Source organism: Capsicum annuum, chromosome 8 (genome assembly GCF_002878395.1).
Source record: "Capsicum annuum cultivar UCD-10X-F1 chromosome 8, UCD10Xv1.1, whole genome shotgun sequence".
Lineage (NCBI taxonomy): Eukaryota > Viridiplantae > Streptophyta > Magnoliopsida > Solanales > Solanaceae > Capsicum > Capsicum annuum.
Genome location: NC_061118.1, coordinates 17,402,957 through 17,422,173, shown reverse-complemented (window position 1 = coordinate 17,422,173; position 19,217 = coordinate 17,402,957). Strand labels below are relative to the sequence as shown.

Below are 19,217 nucleotides of genomic sequence, written 5' to 3'. Positions count from 1 at the left end.
TAAGGGTGTGTGTCGTACAATCTATCGCACACCCAATCCAGTAGCCATGTGCAATTGGTTAGGCAACGTACTCCACTTTGCAAGGCCATAACATCTTGCTCGGGTGTCGGATTTTGGTAAAATTGGTATCGTTGGAAAGCTAATCCGATTATCTAAAATTTGGTGGGTCAAAATATACAAGAATACCATATATTCATCACATTATGCTTGCTCAATGATGGGCCTTGGGGAATCGAACACTAAGACTTGATGGATTCAAAAACTCTTAGCTTGCATTACCCTAAGTGACTCATATGAATACATTTAACTCATCATAAGATTCTTCTCACTAGGATACTCATGGTAAGTCATGTGCTAAAATACAAATTATAGGATAGAAGGTTTTATATGCAGGAACAATGGTTCCTGTTCTAGCTTAGAAATGTATGGGGACATCCGATAAAATTTGTATCATTGGAAAGCTAATCCGATTCTATAAAATTTGGTGGTTTGAAATATAAAAGAATACCATATATTCATCACGTTATGATCAGTCAATGATGGCCATTGGGAAATCAAACACTAAAACTTGATGGATTCAAAAACTCTTAGGTTACATTACCCTAAGTGACTCATATGAATACATTTAACACATCATAAGCTTTTTCTCACTAGGATACTCATGCTATGTCTTGTGCTCAAATAAAAATTACAAGATAGAAGGTTTCATATATAGGAACAATAATTCGTGTTCTATCTTAGAAATGTATGGGGTATTACACTAAGTGGCACCCTCAACGGACTGATTTTGCCAAAGAACCAAGGGAACTTCTTTGTTCCTTAGTCCATGAATCAGCCCATCAAGGATCTCAACTGGAATTTCTTCATAATAAAGACTATCCTGAACATCTGTGTTTTCCAAAGGAATTACAATAGCTGGATCAGCAATGCACCTCTTTAACTCGAAGACATATTACATTGGGTGAACGGGATAACAATTACGCCGATAACTCAAGCACATATGCTAACTTCCCAACTCGGCTTAATATTATGTAAGGGACAACATATTGGGGACTAAGCTTCCTCTTTTTGCCAAATCTCTTCACCCTCCTTTATGTGCAAAATCTTCAAATAAACCAAGTCATGAACCTTAAACTCAAGATCCCTTCTCCTCATATCGACATAAGATTTTTGATGACTCTGAGCTTTCTCAAGCCTCTCTCGAATCAACTAAACTTTTTCCATAGCTTCAAACACCACAACTGGTCCTATTAAAGTGGCCTTACCTACTTCAAACCAACTTATGGTAGAACTACACCTTCTCCCATAGAGAGCCTTAAATGGAGCCATTTGAATACTGGAATGATAACTGTTGTTATAGGCAAACTAAATTAATGTCAAGTGGTCATCCCAACTTCCTTTAAAATCAATGACACATACCCTCAACATATCCTCTTGGGTCTGAATAGTCCTTTTTGCCTGACCGTCGGTCTGAGGTTGAAAAGCTAAACTGAGATAATCTTAGGTACCAAGACCCTTCTGAAAGGCTTTCCAAAAGTGATAGGTAAACTTTCTACCCCTATATGAAATGATGGACAGGGGAACTTGATGAAATCTAAGAAACTCTCTAACATAGAGCTTGGCATAATACTCAACTGAATAGCAAGTATGAAGTAGCAAGAAATAGGTTGACTTGGTCATTCAATCTAAATAACCTAAATCAAATCATGTTGATGATGCGAAAGGGATAACCCTATCACATACTCCATGTTCACCTCTTCCCACTTCCAAGTGGGAATGCTAAACTCCTGTAAGGTGACACGAAGCCTTTGGTGCTCAACCTTAACTTGTTGACAATTAGCACACTTGGCTACAAACTCTGTGATATCCCTCTTTATGCTGCTCTACTAATAGATTTCCCATAAATCATGATGCATCTTAGTGGCTCCTGGGTGAATAGAATAACGCACACCATACGCTTCAACAAAAATCCATTTCCTCAAACCATCAATATGCGGCACACATATTCTACCCTAGTATCGCAACACACTATCTCCCCCTTGGGAGAAAACCACTATCTTCCGATATCTAACGAACTCCTTCAAATTAACCAGACTAGAATCCCTATCTTGGTTCTCTTTCACTTTGAAAACCAAAGAAGACTCTGAACTATTCTGAACCCATACATTTCCCTCGGCTAAGTAAACCAACCGAACACCTAGCCTAGCAAGCTGATGAACCTCCTAAACCAGCCTCTTTATATCATCTTCAACATAATAAAAACTACCCATAAACAGTCTACTAAGGGCATCTTCCACTTCATTGGCCTTGCTTGGATGATACAAAACACTCTTATCATAATCTTTTAGAAAATCTAACCACCTTCTCTAATAAAGATTTAAATATTTCTCTGAAAATACATACTGCAGGCTTTTTTTGTATGTAAACACATAACATGCACCCCATACAGATAATGACTCTAAGTTTTTAAAGCAAAAGTAACAGTTGCTAACTCAAGATCATAGGTAGGATAATTTTTTTCATGAGGTTTAAGCTTTCTAGGGGCATAGGCAATGATCTTACCTCTCTTCATCAAAACATAACCCCAATCAACTCTAAACGCATCACAGTAAACAATGAATCTATCTGAACCATCTGGTAGCATCAAAACTGGGACTGAAGTGAGTTGATTCTTCAACTTCTGAAAACTCTTCTCAAAAGAATTTGACCACTGAAACTTAACTTTATTCTGAGTCAATCTAGACATGGGGGATTCAATCAATGAAAACACTTCAACAAATCATTGGTAATAGCTAGCCAAACCCAAGAAACTCCTGATATCTGATGGAAAGATGGGTTTGGGCTAGTTTTTCATAATTTAGGTCTTTTAAGGATCAAATCTAATGCCATCATCAAAAATAATATGGCCAAGGAAAGCTACTGATCTTAGCCAAAATTTTCACTTACAGAACTTGGAGAACAACTGGTGATGTCTAAGAGTTTGCAACATAATTCTGAGATGGTCTACATGATTATTCTCACTACAGCAATAAACAAAGATTTCATCAATGAAGATGATGATGAACATGTCCAAGAACTACTTGAACACTCCGTTCATCAAGTCCATGAAGGCTGCTAGGGTGTTCCTTAGCCCAAAGGACATGACTAAAAATTCAAAGTGACCATAACGGGTTCTGAAGGCTGTCTTTGGAATTTTATATTCCCTTACTCTAAGTTGATGATAGTTTGATCTGAGGTCTATCTTAGAGAAATAACTTGCACCCTGAAGTGGTCAAATAGGTCATTAATCCTAGGAAGAGGATATTTATTCTTCATTGTGACTTTTTTTAACTGACAGTAATCGATGCACATTCAGAGAGTGCCATCTTTCTTACATACAAAAAGGACTAGAGTACCCCATGAAGAAACACTAGGCCATATGAAACCCTAATCTAAGAGGTCTTTAAGTTTCTCTTTTAACTCTTTACGCTCGGCCGAAGCCATATGATATGGAGGGATTGAGATGTGCTGAGTATTAGGAAGATGACCAATACCAAATTAAATTTCTTTGTCTGGAGGTAACCCTTGAAAATCTTTGAGGAATACCTCGAGAAACTTATTGACTACACAGACTGACTAACTTGTTGGAGCTTCAGGCTTAGTACCTTTGACTCGGACTAAATGATAAATGCACTCTTTCGATATTAACCTTATGGCCTTAAGATAAGATATGAAATGACTCTTGGGAGATTTAGAACTACCTTTACACTCAAAAACATCCTTGTTACAAAACCAAAACTTCACCATATGGGTGCAACAATCTATTGATACATAGTATGAATGGAGCTAATTTATGCCTAGAATAACATAGAAATCTACCATTTCTAACTCTATGAGGTCTGTTAATATGATCTTATGCAGGATAGTGATAGGATACTTCTAATAGACTACCTTGGCAATAACTAACTAATTCACTAAGGTGGAAACTAAGAAGGGTTTGGAGAGATTTTTAGGATCTATCATAAAATTTACCGCAACCAAAGGAGTCACATAAGATAGATTTAACCCTGGGTCTAACAATAGATATACATCAAGATGAAAGACACGAAGCATGCCAGTAATAATATCTGGCGAACTCTCCTACTCCTGTTGAGATGGTAAAGCATATCATCGATTCTGGCGCTGACCGCCATAGATACTGGATAATGTACCTTGAGAAGAAACTAGGCGACCTGGTAGAGCTGGTGCGCAAGTAGCTTGAGTCTAAAGATGAACATCCCTGTTTCTCTACTTAGCATACGGGCACTCTTTGATTTCATGACCTAACTTTCCACATCCATAACAACCCCTCTTTCCCATCAAACACTTACCAGAAAGGTTTTTCCTATACTTTGTACATGTTTGATTAATGGGCCTTCCACCTATGCTACTCTAAGACCTAGAAAAAGAAGTCTTGCCACTGCTCCTCCTTGGTTCTAGATGAATGAACCTGAAACTGTGAACGATTTCCCCCTCCCGACCTTGGTTGACCATACTCAAACTGTCCAGTTTTAGCCTTCTTATTTCTCTTCTCTCTTTCTTTTATCTTTTCAGCCTCAATCTACTAAGCATGAGTTATCATCCTAGCAATATCCATATCCCCTATAAGCATTATAGTCCTACGTTTCTTGACTACAAAATCAAATACTCTAATAATAAACTTACTCATACTAGACCTCGGATCATCTACCAACTCGGGAGCATACTTTGACAACTGAGTAAACCTAAGGAAGTACTCCTTTAGTATCATCGATACCTATCCCGGGTTCATGAACTTCTCAACCTTATCTTCACTTATCTCATGCAGAAAGAATATGTCCAAAAATACATCCTGAAATACCTTCCAACTCATAGAAGCTACATTCTCACCTCTACCTTCCTTCCACATAACAACCCAATCATAAGTAACATCCTTCAGCCTATAGGATGCCAATTCTACACTCTCCTCCTCAATAACTTGCATAATTTGAGAGATCTTTCTTACCTTATCAATAAAGAGTTATGGATCCTCACCAATCTTTGACGTAAAGAAATCAAGTGGATTCATTCTCGTGAAGCCACGATCTTGGCTGTAGATAATTACCATTCTACTGAAGTTGGACCGTTGCCTTTTGGTTGCCCTGAATATTGGCATTCACAGCTTGGGCCAATGCCTGAAAGGCAACTTAAAATTTAGCATAAGTAACATTCTCATTTAGAGAGTCGACTTGAATTGGTGGTTGGTCACTATTTCAATGGGCATTGGCTTAGTAAGAAGGCATATTTTTTCATGTTAAAGCATGAGTTAAAGTAGGTAGATATAAATTTAAGCATGATAGATCATGAAAGAAACAATGATTCCCAACATATTTCATAGCCTCTTGCTCATAAATGTGGTGCGCTTTATATCCATGATTAAGACTCAATGCAACACGGCTTTTTTGACTCCATAGGAATCTTTAAAATCTTAGGCTCTGATACCAAGTTTGTAATGCCTCAAAAATACACACTAGATGTCACATGGTGCTCAAGACTACTAGTAGTCCCAAGCTAACCCTTTAATCCTTCTAACAATTTGGAACTCAAAATAAAGATAAACTTTACATATGAAATTTTGAAATTACTGAATTAATTTCTTAACTAAAAGTCTTAAACATTGAAATCTTGAAAACAAAACATTTTTACGTCTATAGAACATAAACAGTCGAACATGCCTCTACTTCTAACTAGAGAGCCACTGGGACAGGCCCTGACTGACTCAAACTAAACAAAATAAAATTGCTAAAATACATCATCAATAGCAAATCTGATAAAATAGGTCCTCAAACTATGAAGACTCACCAAGCATTGGGATGTAATGGAGATGCTCGCAATCTATCACTCTATTGGAATTGAGCACAAGAAACTACATTATAAGACAATGTATCACACAGCCGTATATATGGATCAGTACTTCTAAAATGTATTGTGTATGTAGGGGTGAATGCATAAGTAAAATAATAACTCAATGTGCATTTAGATTTTTAAATAATGCATGCTAAGAGTAAATGACTTACCTTGGGCTTGAATAAAATCAAAGCTATGAAATAATAAGCATGAGTAATAAAGTATAATGATAAACTTTGTGACCCATAACACTTAGTTTGAAAAGCTTTACTTTATTCTTTCTTATGGAGATTCTTCTAACCGACATACACTATGTGAGTTATCATGGAGTGAAATATTTTTTCTACACTGGGGAGAGTTCACATTGTGGAAAGTTGTCCTTACCTTGCCATCAGAATAGGACTTTAACTTAAGTGATCACTATACTTAACCCATATTGGGACTTTAAACCTACAGTGATACAAAGTTCTAAGGCATGTGACCTTGGACGGATACCTAACTAGGTGCTAAATACTACTCCCTTATTACTTTATTCTCATATTTAAGGAAATCTACCTTAAATTTGCAGAAGGGTTTTATAATGAAAACCAGTTATGCTACTATTTGCTTTTAAACTGTGATCAAAATGAACAAACATGGATTCCATATCTTAGCTAAGGATAAAAAGAGCCATATTTTTTTAAATCTTGGTATAAAATCATCAAAGTAGCTAAAGACCATAGTCTTCTTGAAATCTCAAGCTCATTCTTGGTATAAACTTATTAAATAAAACATAAGAGCATGATCTTCTTGATATCTCAATACTTAAACTTAGGGCTTAAAACCAATGCTTTAAAATTATGTCAATTTATAAAAAAAATTCATGCTCAATAACAATCGTGAAATACTTGAACAATATCAAATCAAGATAGTGCATCTCATGCATAATATAAATCTTATAAGTTAAAATATAATCAAAAGTAACTCTTGATATACTCAAAGCTTTAAATCTCTTGATGATCACATACTTTAAGAATATATATATACTTGGATATGAACTCTACTTCAAAACTATTAAATAAAATCAAAAAATCATGTAATTTGGGCACAAGGGTGAAAGGATACCGTTGTTCATAACCCCCATAACTTAATAGGCTTGATTTGATGGATGAAAGCTTGACTTTGTAAGCCTTGAAGATGATCTTAAAAGCTTTATTGAACTTCTTGAAATAGAAAATAAAATTTGTGTTTATCTTAAAGAGAAAGTATTGGAGTTTTGGTGTTTTTGAGAGGACGTTAGGGTTTCTTGGAGAGAAATTTTAAAGAGAATGGGTGTATAGTGGTTAAACTGATGTTTAATCTTTTGTTTTTATGAATTGAGTCGATGGGAAATGACCTAACTACCACTTAGAATATTAAGCTAGTAACTGGAATACCATTTAGAGGCTCGACGTGACTCGATGACATACCCATCGCTATACATGGCAAGATGCGGTGCACTAGCATTGAGCTGCTGGAATTAAAATCCAAACCCAACCCAAACCTCATTCAAAAATTCTGAAACTTCCCCGAGACATGATCCTTATACCTCTGAACATAAATCAACTCAAAAACCATCGTCTCGTAGGCGCAGAAGGTTAACTTACTAATCCTCAAAGTTAAAAGGTCAAAATAAGGCTAAGTCTTCAACACTTAGTTAAATTTTCAGGCTTTAAGCCTCCTATGCAAGCATTAGGAATTGCACTAAGCTAAGTCTAATATGGGGTATTACATTAAGATTCACTGGAGGTAACATATAGTAGAGGAGGCTACTTTGGAGATCAAAAGCAAAATACGGACCCAGTGTCCTCAGCTATTTGAGACAAGAGGTAAATCCAAATCCTTTAACTTTTATGGACGAAAGTTTCTTTTAGTAGTGGATATTGTAATGACCCTTCAGGTCATTTTCCTTATTTGCATTTATTTTTACTGTTAGAGCTTTCTTATAGCTTCCCAAGGCATTTATGACTTGCTAGGACTTACAGTTCAGTTATTGATCAGTTTGTTTGGTTTTTAGAGTCAATTCTCTATTTTGAAGTCATCGTTGGTTTCAAATGACTATCGGGTAATAACTTCAGTCAAATGATTACTATCAAAATTATGACTTCCAACATCTGTAAAGTATTGATTTTAGGATAAGAGGATGCTTGGTTTGGGTCCTGAGGCACTCAAGCTCATTTCGACCTATTAGTTAGAAAGTTAAGAAAATGAAAAAAGGTATGGGACCCACTTTTAGTCGAAATAACCTCAAATGAAAGTTTTAACTGCGCCATTAAGTTTAGAATGCCAAATTTGATATGGTAGCTTAGTCTGTTTGCGTATACAGATTTTGGATAATTCCTGAAGGTTGGTACAGATTCCAAGTTTCAGCTATATATGGTCCATCGCTAATAGTGATATAGCAGCCAGCCAGTGAGTATGGCGATTGCAAAGCCATTGTAGAAAATGTGACTCATGTGATAGTCACTAGAAGCCTCGATCACAAGGTATCGGGTCGCGATAGCGACTCCCGAGCACCTGAAAAAGGTATAAATACCCCATTTTCAGCCCATTTTACCTATTTCTCACCCATTCTCTTGAGACTTAATTCCTAAAAGAGAGGAAAAGATTGTGAATGATGCTTGTAGGTTATTTATGGATCTTGACTAATGTTTATTTCATGATTCTCCTTTAAATTTGATATAAGATTCCTCTAATTACATAGTTGATTTTCCCATTTCTTGTTCAAAATCCCTAAAGCATGGTGGCTTTATTTTAGCCCCAATTGAGCTTAGATTTTACCTATTTTTTAGGATAATTACACCTTGAGCATAAGGGAATGTTGGATTGGCTTTGGAAATGTGATTTTTGTAAATAGAACCCATATAGAATTTTGGTGTATTTTTGGTCCCGAAGCACAATGGAGAAATATAGGTACCATTATTATAATATTGATGAGTAGAATATGATTTTGATAGCGTAGCATCTTTTGAAAGCTTATTGAAAAGAAAAGCAGTATTTAGCGGAGCTTTCGAGCTTTCTTCAGCATCCAAGTAAGCTAAGTTTATCCCCTTGCTATATTGGACTTATTCATATTATGTTTACAATATTGTATTATACTTGGGATAGGTTTTAGTCATTGGTGTGATGAATGGGAATACTTGGGTTAGATGGACCTTCTAGACTATCAAAAAATCGTAATTTAGGCGTAATGCATCTAGTTGCTCATGTTTTAGGTAAAATTTCTTAACATCTAAAAGTGAATTTAGATACCTTATCCTATATTGGATAGAATTTTTTTAAAATGAAACATCGAGGATTAAAAGTGAGTCTTGACCCACCTTAGGATATGATACATGATAGCTTAGGTAGATATTTATACGCTTGTTAGACATTTGAGAATGCTCATTAAGGTAATATTGAGAAATTTTAACACTTGATAGTTATGATGGTTGATATTGAGAGTTATGCCTATTTATTATTGATGAATATAAATTATTCATATAATTTAGTATATAAAAAATATATTTTTAAATAAAACATGAATAAGTATATTCTATTCTCACCAAATCTTTTTTGAATTCTATTGAAAAAAAGAATACAAGGGCAGACTAAAAGAAGAAACAAATTATTAAAGAAATAAGAGAATTTCATGGGTGCAACCACAATTTCATAGCCACAATCTTGGAACTTTTTGAAAGAAGTAGGACAGCTCATGGGTGATGATAATCACTTCAAAGCTTACACCTGTCAAGTGAAAAAATGGAGAAGAAGTTATAAGTTGGTGGTTACGACCACCACTTCAAAGAGTGCATTCATGGGGGAAACGCTATAATGTTCTAAAAATAGAGGCATTTCTTTGCTTATTAATCATCCAACAATTAGCAAAAACAAAGTGTTGGTCTCTTGTAATAAAAATATTTCTTCAAGTCTTTTTCATATATCTAGTTTCTTAAATTTATACTTTTCTAATTACATGATAATCTCTTTGTATTGGGAGCATTGAAGAAACTTGATATAATATTATAATATCAACCTTATTTAATTTATTCCAAGACTTGATTTTATTTAAAAGTTAAATACTTTGTGTTGAAATACTTTTACTAGAAATTAGCGTTACTTGATATATTTTATATTATAGTTATAGTTATATTAAGTTGTTCTTCCTACAAGGAAGAAAACAAACTATAGTATTTCATAAAATATAAGTAATAATAACTTTTAGTCACTCGTTATTTTAAATCTTTGAATTTGTTTCTTTTGATCCTTATCCTCATGGAAGGATTATTCCAAACTATTTCTCAAATTTAAATCTTTATCTTAATTGCTTTGGTCCTTATCCTCACAGAAGGACTACCTATAATCTCTATCTTGTTTCTTTCAATATATAGCCTCTGAGATAGATTATCTGTAGTAAGTTTATTGATTTAAAGATTACTCGCAAGAGGTCTTTATTCCTCATAAACACATAAATCAAGTCTAGAAAGTTATCCTACAATTTTGTAGAAATCGCTAAAATAATGATTTTATTATAATGAACATACCAAGTGAATTCAACAACACCCAACTTCCTCTCCAAGATAATATTTTAAACACTATTTCTTTATATATTTTTTTTACAAACTTAAGAAATTATTCTCCTTTCATCAATTTAATTCTCCAATAGCAGTCAAAATACCATAAGTTTTTAACATAGATTTTTCAATTTCTGTGGGATGATATCTTAAATTATACTAGAATTTGACAGAGTACGAGCTACAAAATCTTATACAAATTGAATTGCTTAAATTTTTGGCGCCGTTGTCGAGGATTGGTATACATCTACTTCAAACTAATTGTTTTGATACTACTTTGAGAGCTTACTTTTCTATTTTTACCATCGCTATCTTCATTAATATTATCATTTTAACTTTTCTATAATCATCAAATACACTACTTTTATAGTATTATTATATTAATTGTATTGCTATCTAATATTCTCACTAGTCTTATTCTCATTTTACTTTATTTATTTATTTATTTATTTATTTTATTGAACTTATTTTTCTCGACTTTATAAGTTTTAGGTAGTTTATGACCCGCTCCTCTATAAAAAAAATTTAGCTAGTTACGATCCAGAAATTGAAAGCACAATTTTTTGGCGTAGGAAAGAACGAATATCAGCTTCTCAAAACTATGGCAAAATATAACACTGGTCGGATGCTGAAAATAACCCACTAGAAATTCCACCAAATGTTCTAGATGGTCAATTTGATGAAGTGGTGCCTAGACCCACAAATGAATTTTAAGGAATTACGCTAACCCAAACCACTTCAACTGTTAATCTAGTATCCAAAACCCCCCCGTAGTAGACAATAAATTTGAAATCACAACTGGATTAATTCAAACAATTCATCAATCGTGTACTTTTTCTAGTGATCCAAATGAAGATCCATATTGTCATTTGATTGATTTCTTAAAATTAGATGAACCTTCTAAATATAATAGAGTCTCCCCTAAAGTAATTAAGTTAAGGCTATTTCCATTTTCTTTAGAAGGAGATATAGTTTACCTCAAGGGTCTATTACTACATGGGATCAGGTGACTCAGAAATTTATAAACAAAAATTTTTCTCCAGCTAAAACCATAAAGTTAAGACAAGAAATTTCTAATTTCTTGAAGACTGGTATGAATCAGTTTATCAGTATTGGGAAAGATTAAAAGCGATGATAAGAAAATCTCCACATCATGACATACCTGAACATTGCAATTGTATATTTTTTTATCATGGACTAAAGCCTTCTTCTAGAAATAAGATAGATCCAGCTAAAGGAAGATACATCTTGGATAAAACCATAGAGAAAGCACTGCAAATGATGAATGAAATTTTAGAAAATATTGTTCAAGGTCCATCTGATCGCGTAATCATAAAAAAAGATACTAAGGTAAATCTATAAGATGTTTTAAATACACAAACATAACAGAATGCTTCTTTAACACAAAAGTGTGAATCTTTTCTGGTGAATGTGCAATTCAAGTCGAGGCTTGTGACATATGTGGAGGAAATCATCTAAACCATGAATGTCAAGTAACAAACCAGAAGAATGAACATGTTAATGTCCTCGGATATATGCCTTACTCTTTTGATAGCCCCTTGGTATAGAAACATCAGAGCTTTCAATGGAGCAATCCTAGTAGTGTTGAAAATCCTCACAGCTCAAAAGTAATTAGTATAATCTCTACCTGGATTTCAGAACAAAAATTATCGAACATCAAATTTCAAATCATTTAAAAAAACAGCTTCATATCCAGAAAAAACCATTAGCAGCTCATCCAAGTATTGATAACTTCTTGTATAAACAGAATAGAAATGCTAATGAAAAATTTGAGAGTCAAAAGAGAGCTTTTAAAACTCTTGAAATTCAATTAAATCGTTGGTAACTCTTCTGTCAGAAAACATTCAACGTCCTTACCAAGAAATATAGAGAAAAATCCAAAAGAGAACCTTAAAGCCATCTCTTTACGGTTAGGTAAGAATCTTGATGAATTTTTTGCAGATATTCAAGAAAACGATCTATCAAAAGAATAGGTAAGTAAAAATAAAAAAGTTGAAATATCTACAAGACCATCAAAAGAAAAAGAAAATATAATTAAAGAGAAGAATAATAAAGAAATGACTTGTATCCCTGTAACACTTTTTTTCCTCAAAAAATAAAAACAGAGAAGCTTGACAAGCAGTTTTCTAAATCTTTGAATATTTTAAAGAAAATTCACATTAATATCCATTTCACTGATGGTCTTTTATAGATGCCTTCATATGCCACATTTTTTTAAAAAAGATTATCAAGAAAAAGAAAATTGGAAGAAGCTTTGGTGGTAGTATTTATCGAAAAATATCATGCTATACTTTAAAATAAGCTACCATAAAAGCTCGATGATCTAGATAGTTTTGCAATTCCATGCACTTTGGGAGGGATATATTTTGAAAAAACATTGTATGATTCTAGAGCTTTAATAAATTTAATGTTATTTTCTATTTTTAGAATATTGGATCTTGGGTGAAACAAAAACACCGGTGTTTCTCTTTAGTTTGCAAATCAAAGTACTACAAAATCTAAAGGAATAATTGAGAATGTTCTTGTGAAAGTAAATAAATTTATTTTTCTATAGATTTTATAGTACTGAAAATGCAGGAATGTATTGATGAACCAATAACTATGGGTAGACCATTTCTTTTGATGAGAAGAGCAATCATAAATGTCCATCAAGGACAACTGATTTTGAGAGTAGATGAAAAAAGGGCTATTTTGATATGCAAAAAATATTAAGATTTTTAGGAGACGAGATTTCATCTTCATTCTCTTCAATTAATATGATTGAATATCCTATAGATGATTTCAAGATGACAAACTAACTCTTGATTTCATGGAAAAATGTTTGCTCAATTCTTACACACCAGAAGATGATGATCCTCCCATAAAAAACGAGGTAGAAATATTGAAAAATGATTACAAGAATGAGGAAATGCAATCTGAAGGAGTTCAACAAAAATTTGAACTCAAAATACTCCCTTCCCATTTAAGATATGCCTATCTTAAGCATTTGATTTGTGTAATGCACCTGTCATATTTCAGTGGTGTATGTCAACAGTTTTCTCAGACATGACCAGAATGTTTCTAGAGATTTTTGTGGATGATTTTACACTTTTTAGAAAATCATTTGAAGAATGTGTTTATCTCTTGACCTTAGTTCTTATGAGATGTGAAGAGACAAACTTGATTCTTAATTGGAAGAAATGTTATTTTATGATTATAGAAGGAACTGTTTTAGGACATAAAATCATTGCTAAAGGAATAGAGGTTCATTACCCCCACCCACAACTGTCAAAAGCATTAGATGTTTTTTAGGACATGCAATTTTTTACATAAAGTTCATTAAAGACTTTTCAGAAATCTCAAAACCTCTGACTAACCTTCTGATGAAAGATGTTAAGTATGAATTTTTAAGTAATTGTTTAAAGGCCTTTGAAACACTCAAGAATAGATTATCAACTGCTCTTATAGTTGTCTCCCCTGATTGGAATCAACCTTTTAAGATTATATGTGATGCTAGTGATATAGTGGTAGGTGTTGTTTTAGACAAAAAAAAAAAAATTTCATCACATTTATTACGCTAGTAGGACATTAAATAAGACTCAGATGAAATATGAAACAATAGAAATGAAATTTTTAGCAGTAGTATTTACATTTGATACATTTCATTCTTATTTAATAGAAACCAAGATTATTATTTTCACAGATCATGCAACATTAAAATACCTCTTTGTAAAGAAATATGCTTGACCCAGATTATTAAGATGGATTTTACTGCTACAGAAAATTGACCTTGAAATTAAAGATAAAAAAGGAAACAGAAAATCAAGTAGCTGATCGATCATTTGTCTAGATTATAGAAACCTCTCCTTGACATTATAGAAATAAAGGAAGAATTTCTTGATGAACATGTTTTTTTAGTTGTAACCCAGCTACCCTGGTTTGTAGATATTGCAAATTACTTGGTTGGAAAGTGGATACCCAAAGATCTCACTCACCAACCGAGAAAAAACCTCACATCTGATGCTAAATACTACTTTTGGGATGAACCATACTTGTTAAAAAATTATGCAGATTCTATAATCAGACGATATGTACCAGAGGAGGATATGAACAATAGACTTTATCACAATCATAGTGGAGCAATTGCAGGACAGTATGTAGTCAATCGAACCACCTTTAAAATTGTAAAATATGAATATTTTCGGTCAATAATTTTTAAGGATGCTTGAGCATATGTCACAAAACATGATCAATGTCAGAGAACAGGTAATATCAGAAAGAGAGATTAGATACCATTACAATCAATATAGGTATATGAAATTTTTATGTTTGGAGAATAAATTTTATGAATCTTTTTCCTTCTTCTCACTCTTATGTATATATTCTGGTGGCAATGGATTATGTATCAAGGTGGGTAGAAGCAATTTCCACTGGAAAAAATGATGCTCGTATAGTGTGTGATTTTCTTAGAAAAAATATTTTTATCAAATTTGACACAGCACGAGTCATCATTAGTGATCAAGAGACTCATTTATTAATAAATAATTTTCTTCTTTACTATCAAAATATGGTATGACTCATAAAACAGGAACATCAAATCATGCTCAAACTCAAGGACAAGTGAAAGTTACCAATCGTGAAATAAAATGAATATTAGAAAAATGGTTGGAATTTTGATAAAAGATTGGATCTTAAAATTAGATAATGCTCAATGGGCATACCGAACAACCTTTAAATTGGCACATCTCCGTATAAATTAGTCTTAGAAAAGTCCTGCCATTTACCCATTTAATTTGAACACAAAGCTTTTTGGGTGTTGAAAACACTAAATCTTGAATTGAGCTCTACTGAAAAATAGATTTCTACAAATCAATGAATTAGAATAATTGAGGTTAGAATCCTACGAAATACCAGAATTATTCAAGGAAAAGTAAAAAAATGACATGAAAATTTGATTCGATCAAAGGGTTTTAAAATTGGAGACTTGATACTTCTTTACAGTAGCAGACTTAGATTATTTCCTGGAAAATTAAAATCGAGATGGATAAGTCCCTACAGTATTACAAATATCACTTCTTATGGAGCTATTAAATTACAACATATGAAAGTTGGAAATAAATTTAAGAAAAATGGTCATAGGCTAAAATTATATTTTAAAGTAAGATTTGATGGACAATAGTTTGTGATACTGATTGAATAATGATTCAAGCAATCAATAAGTCGAGCTAATAACATTAAACTCAGAACTACTATTTTGACTCATACCCATTTAGAATGAAGCAGTGGAACCTCATAACTCCAGTAAAAGTTCACATAGATTAATTTCTTAATCAATTAACTTAGATAATATCCAGGTTATTGTACAACCAGAACATCTCATGAAGGCAGCCTCTACAAAAACAGAGTCATCTACACAGAAGTAATTCCATAATGATTGATATGCCTAAGTAACTGATTTATTAACCAATTAATTGTGCATGATAATTATTGGATCGTGCAATTTTTTTTGTTTATATTAAACCAAGGACAAATAATTATTTGTTTCTAGTACCATAGGTAATCTTACTATCTCTCTCTCTCACACGCACACACATACACACATATATGTATATATGTCCATATATATATATATATATATATATATATATATACAAGTTATTAATTTTAAATTTTCTTTTTGAGAATAATTCATTATTATCACAAATTAAGAAATTTTAGCGTATGTATATGTTTGTCACTATGATTTCACTTTACACAAATAGCCAAAAACACTTTTTAGAGAAATTATAAATAGTATAGTATTTCTATTAAATATAAATAAATAGGATGCATATTTTATATAATTAATAATTTATGTTTAGCGTATTATTATTCTTATCATTTTTACTCATATAATCATATTCCTATTGTAGAATGGCACATTAAAGCTCCACAGAAGCAACAATCACATCGGTGTTGAGGAATATGATCTATATACAATATATATTTATTTATAATAAATAAAAGGTATATGACTGCAGTTTCTTTCAAGCTTTCTTCTGCAGTTGTAAATTTGATAAGCCAAAAATATTTTATATATTTCTCTTTAAACATGATTGTATTGTAGGTTTTTAATTAACAAAATCATTGTTTTTACATTATGATCGAGATTATTTCTTTCTATTTTCACCATATGATTTTCATAATTATTTTTTTTGTGAAAGAAAAGAGAAGCATCTTTAACTCACATCAATTTAGAAGATAATGTAGATATAAACACATTCTTCCTAGATAATGCATCTGCTACCATATTTTCCTTTTCCTTTTTGTATTGAATTACATAAGGAAAAGTCTCTAGGAAAGCAATATACTTAGATTGTCTTTTATTGAGTTTATATTGGGCCCGGAGATATTTCAAGGACTCATGATCGGTTGAAATCACAAACTACTTGGGCCACAAATAATGTTGCCAATTATTTAAGGCTCTAATCAAGGCGTATAACTCTAGATCATAAGTGGAATAATTTAGAGATGTGCAATCTTTTCAATAAAATAGGAAATAAGTTTATGATCTTGCATTAAGACGACACCTAGTCCTACCTTACATGCATCACATTCAATCTCAAACATCTTATCAAAATTGGGTAATTGAAATAAGAGGCAGAGCTAAGCATAACCTTCAAAGATTCAAATTTATTGGCTTGCTTATCACCCAATTTAAAAGGTTTATCTTTATGGATCACCTCGATCAAGGGAGCGGCGATAGTACTAAATCCTTTGATAAATGGCCTATAAAAACTAGTCAACCCATAGAAGCTTCTTATTCACCAATGGATTTTGGAGTTGCCCAATTTTTGATGGCGTCTATCTTAGATTCATCCACCTCTACTCCTCTTGAGATCACAACAAAACCCAAGAAAAAAACTTCATTCACACCAAAAGAACATTTTTCAAGATTAGTATACAACTTCTCTTTTCTAATTACTTCTAACACATCATGCAATTGTAAGACATGTTCTTAATGGGATTTTCTATAAACTAGAACATCATAATATTACACCACAACAAACTTTCCTATGAACGATTTTATCAGATGGTTTACTAGAAGTGTTGGTGAGGCCAAAAGGCATGACCAACCATCCATATAGACAAAACTTAGTCTTGAATGTGGTCTTTCACTCATCACCCAGTTGCATTTGAATTTGGTGGTACCCAATCCTAAGATCTATCTTAGAAAACACACAAGAACCATTTAACTGATTAAGTATATCATCTAAACGGGGAATTGAGTGGCGATACTTTACCATTATTTTGTTGATGTCTTAAAAATCAATTCACATGTGCCATGTTCCATCTTTCTTTATCACTAGAAACACCGGAACCGTACATGAACTCATACTCTCTTTGATGTATCCCTTGTTGAGGAGTTCCTCAACTTGCCTTTAGAGCTCTTTTGTGTTCTCTGAATTACTTTGGCAGATCGGTTTGTTAGGTAATTGAGAGCCTAACAGAAAATCAATTTGATGCTCAATTCCCCAAAGTGGGTGTAATCCTTAGGGAAGCTCCTTTGGAAACACATCTCTATAATCCTGCAAAACAAGGGAAATAGAATGGGGGATAGGAGAAGTAGGATGGTTATCATGAAAATCATGGGCTAGGAGGAGCATGGGTGTTTTGTCATTGTACTCTTTGAAAAGATCTTTGTTCCTAGACAACATCATCAAGGGACTCTTCCTATTTAACCATCTCTTCTGCTCTTCTTCATCTTGCTCCTCAATTTGGTCCTCTTTCTCACCTTGTTTCTTACCTTTTTTTTTTCAATTCTCTTAATTTTTTGTGACCCTCATTCACTTGAAATGTCGATAGTAGATGAAGAGTGAATTTCTGACCATTCAACTCAAAAGAGTACCAATTTTTCCTACCATTATTCTTTCTTGAACAATCATACAGTGATGGTTTCCCAATCAAGAGATGACAAGCTTGCATAGGTATCACATCACAATGCACCTTATCATAGTAATTCTCGACTTTGAACCAAATCACCACTTTTCTAGTCACCTTCAACTCACCATAATTATTTAACCATTGAAGCTTGTATTGTGTGGAATTTTTGGTTATGGGAAACTTCAAGAAATAAATCAAAGTAGCACTAGCCACATTAGCACAACTTCTGCTATCAATGATCAAAAAGCATACATTTTCCTTTATAAGACATTTAGTATGGAATAGATGCTCTCTTTGACTAGGGTCATATATCGCCTTACTAATCATTGCATTCCTCACAGTAAAATTTAGAACCTTATACTCTCCATCTTGGTCCAAGAATCTTTATTATCCTCCTCTACTTGCTCATCTTTTTGGGAACCCTCTATATCTTGGGTTTTTTCATTATTCTTATCTTCCAATCCCACATCTTCCCCAAGGTAATACAATTTCCCTTCCCTAAGGAGCACACTTCTCTAGTTGAGACATTCACTTGCCTTATTTCCCCATCCTTGACATTTAAAATATTCAAAACCTTTAGGATTGAGATTAGGATATTTGTAACCTTCATTCCTTCGAGGGTACTTTGGAGTGGTCTTCTTTACGGGCTTCTTGTCATTGGACTTGTATTCCTTGTTCTTATTCCACCCCTATTATGATTTCTCTACCTTTTACTCTTACTCTAAGTATTAGTAGATGAGTACCCTTTTGGTTTGTAAGTTGCCCTTTCTTTGATAGCCCTTTCAATCTCCATGGCTGCTTGGAAGATTTTTTTCTATGGTATCAAACTTGAAGATAGTC

At 33.1% G+C, this 19,217-nt stretch overlaps 1 non-coding gene across 1 annotated transcript; it reads right to left on the bottom strand.

Annotated features, from left to right (window-relative positions):
* Positions 1–11,508: 11,508 nt before the first annotated feature.
* Positions 11,509–11,614, bottom strand: LOC124886886. Its single transcript, XR_007044290.1, has one exon. It is a non-coding gene; the product is annotated as a small nucleolar RNA R71 (small nucleolar RNA).
* Between the last annotated feature and the right edge of the window lie 7,603 nt (positions 11,615–19,217).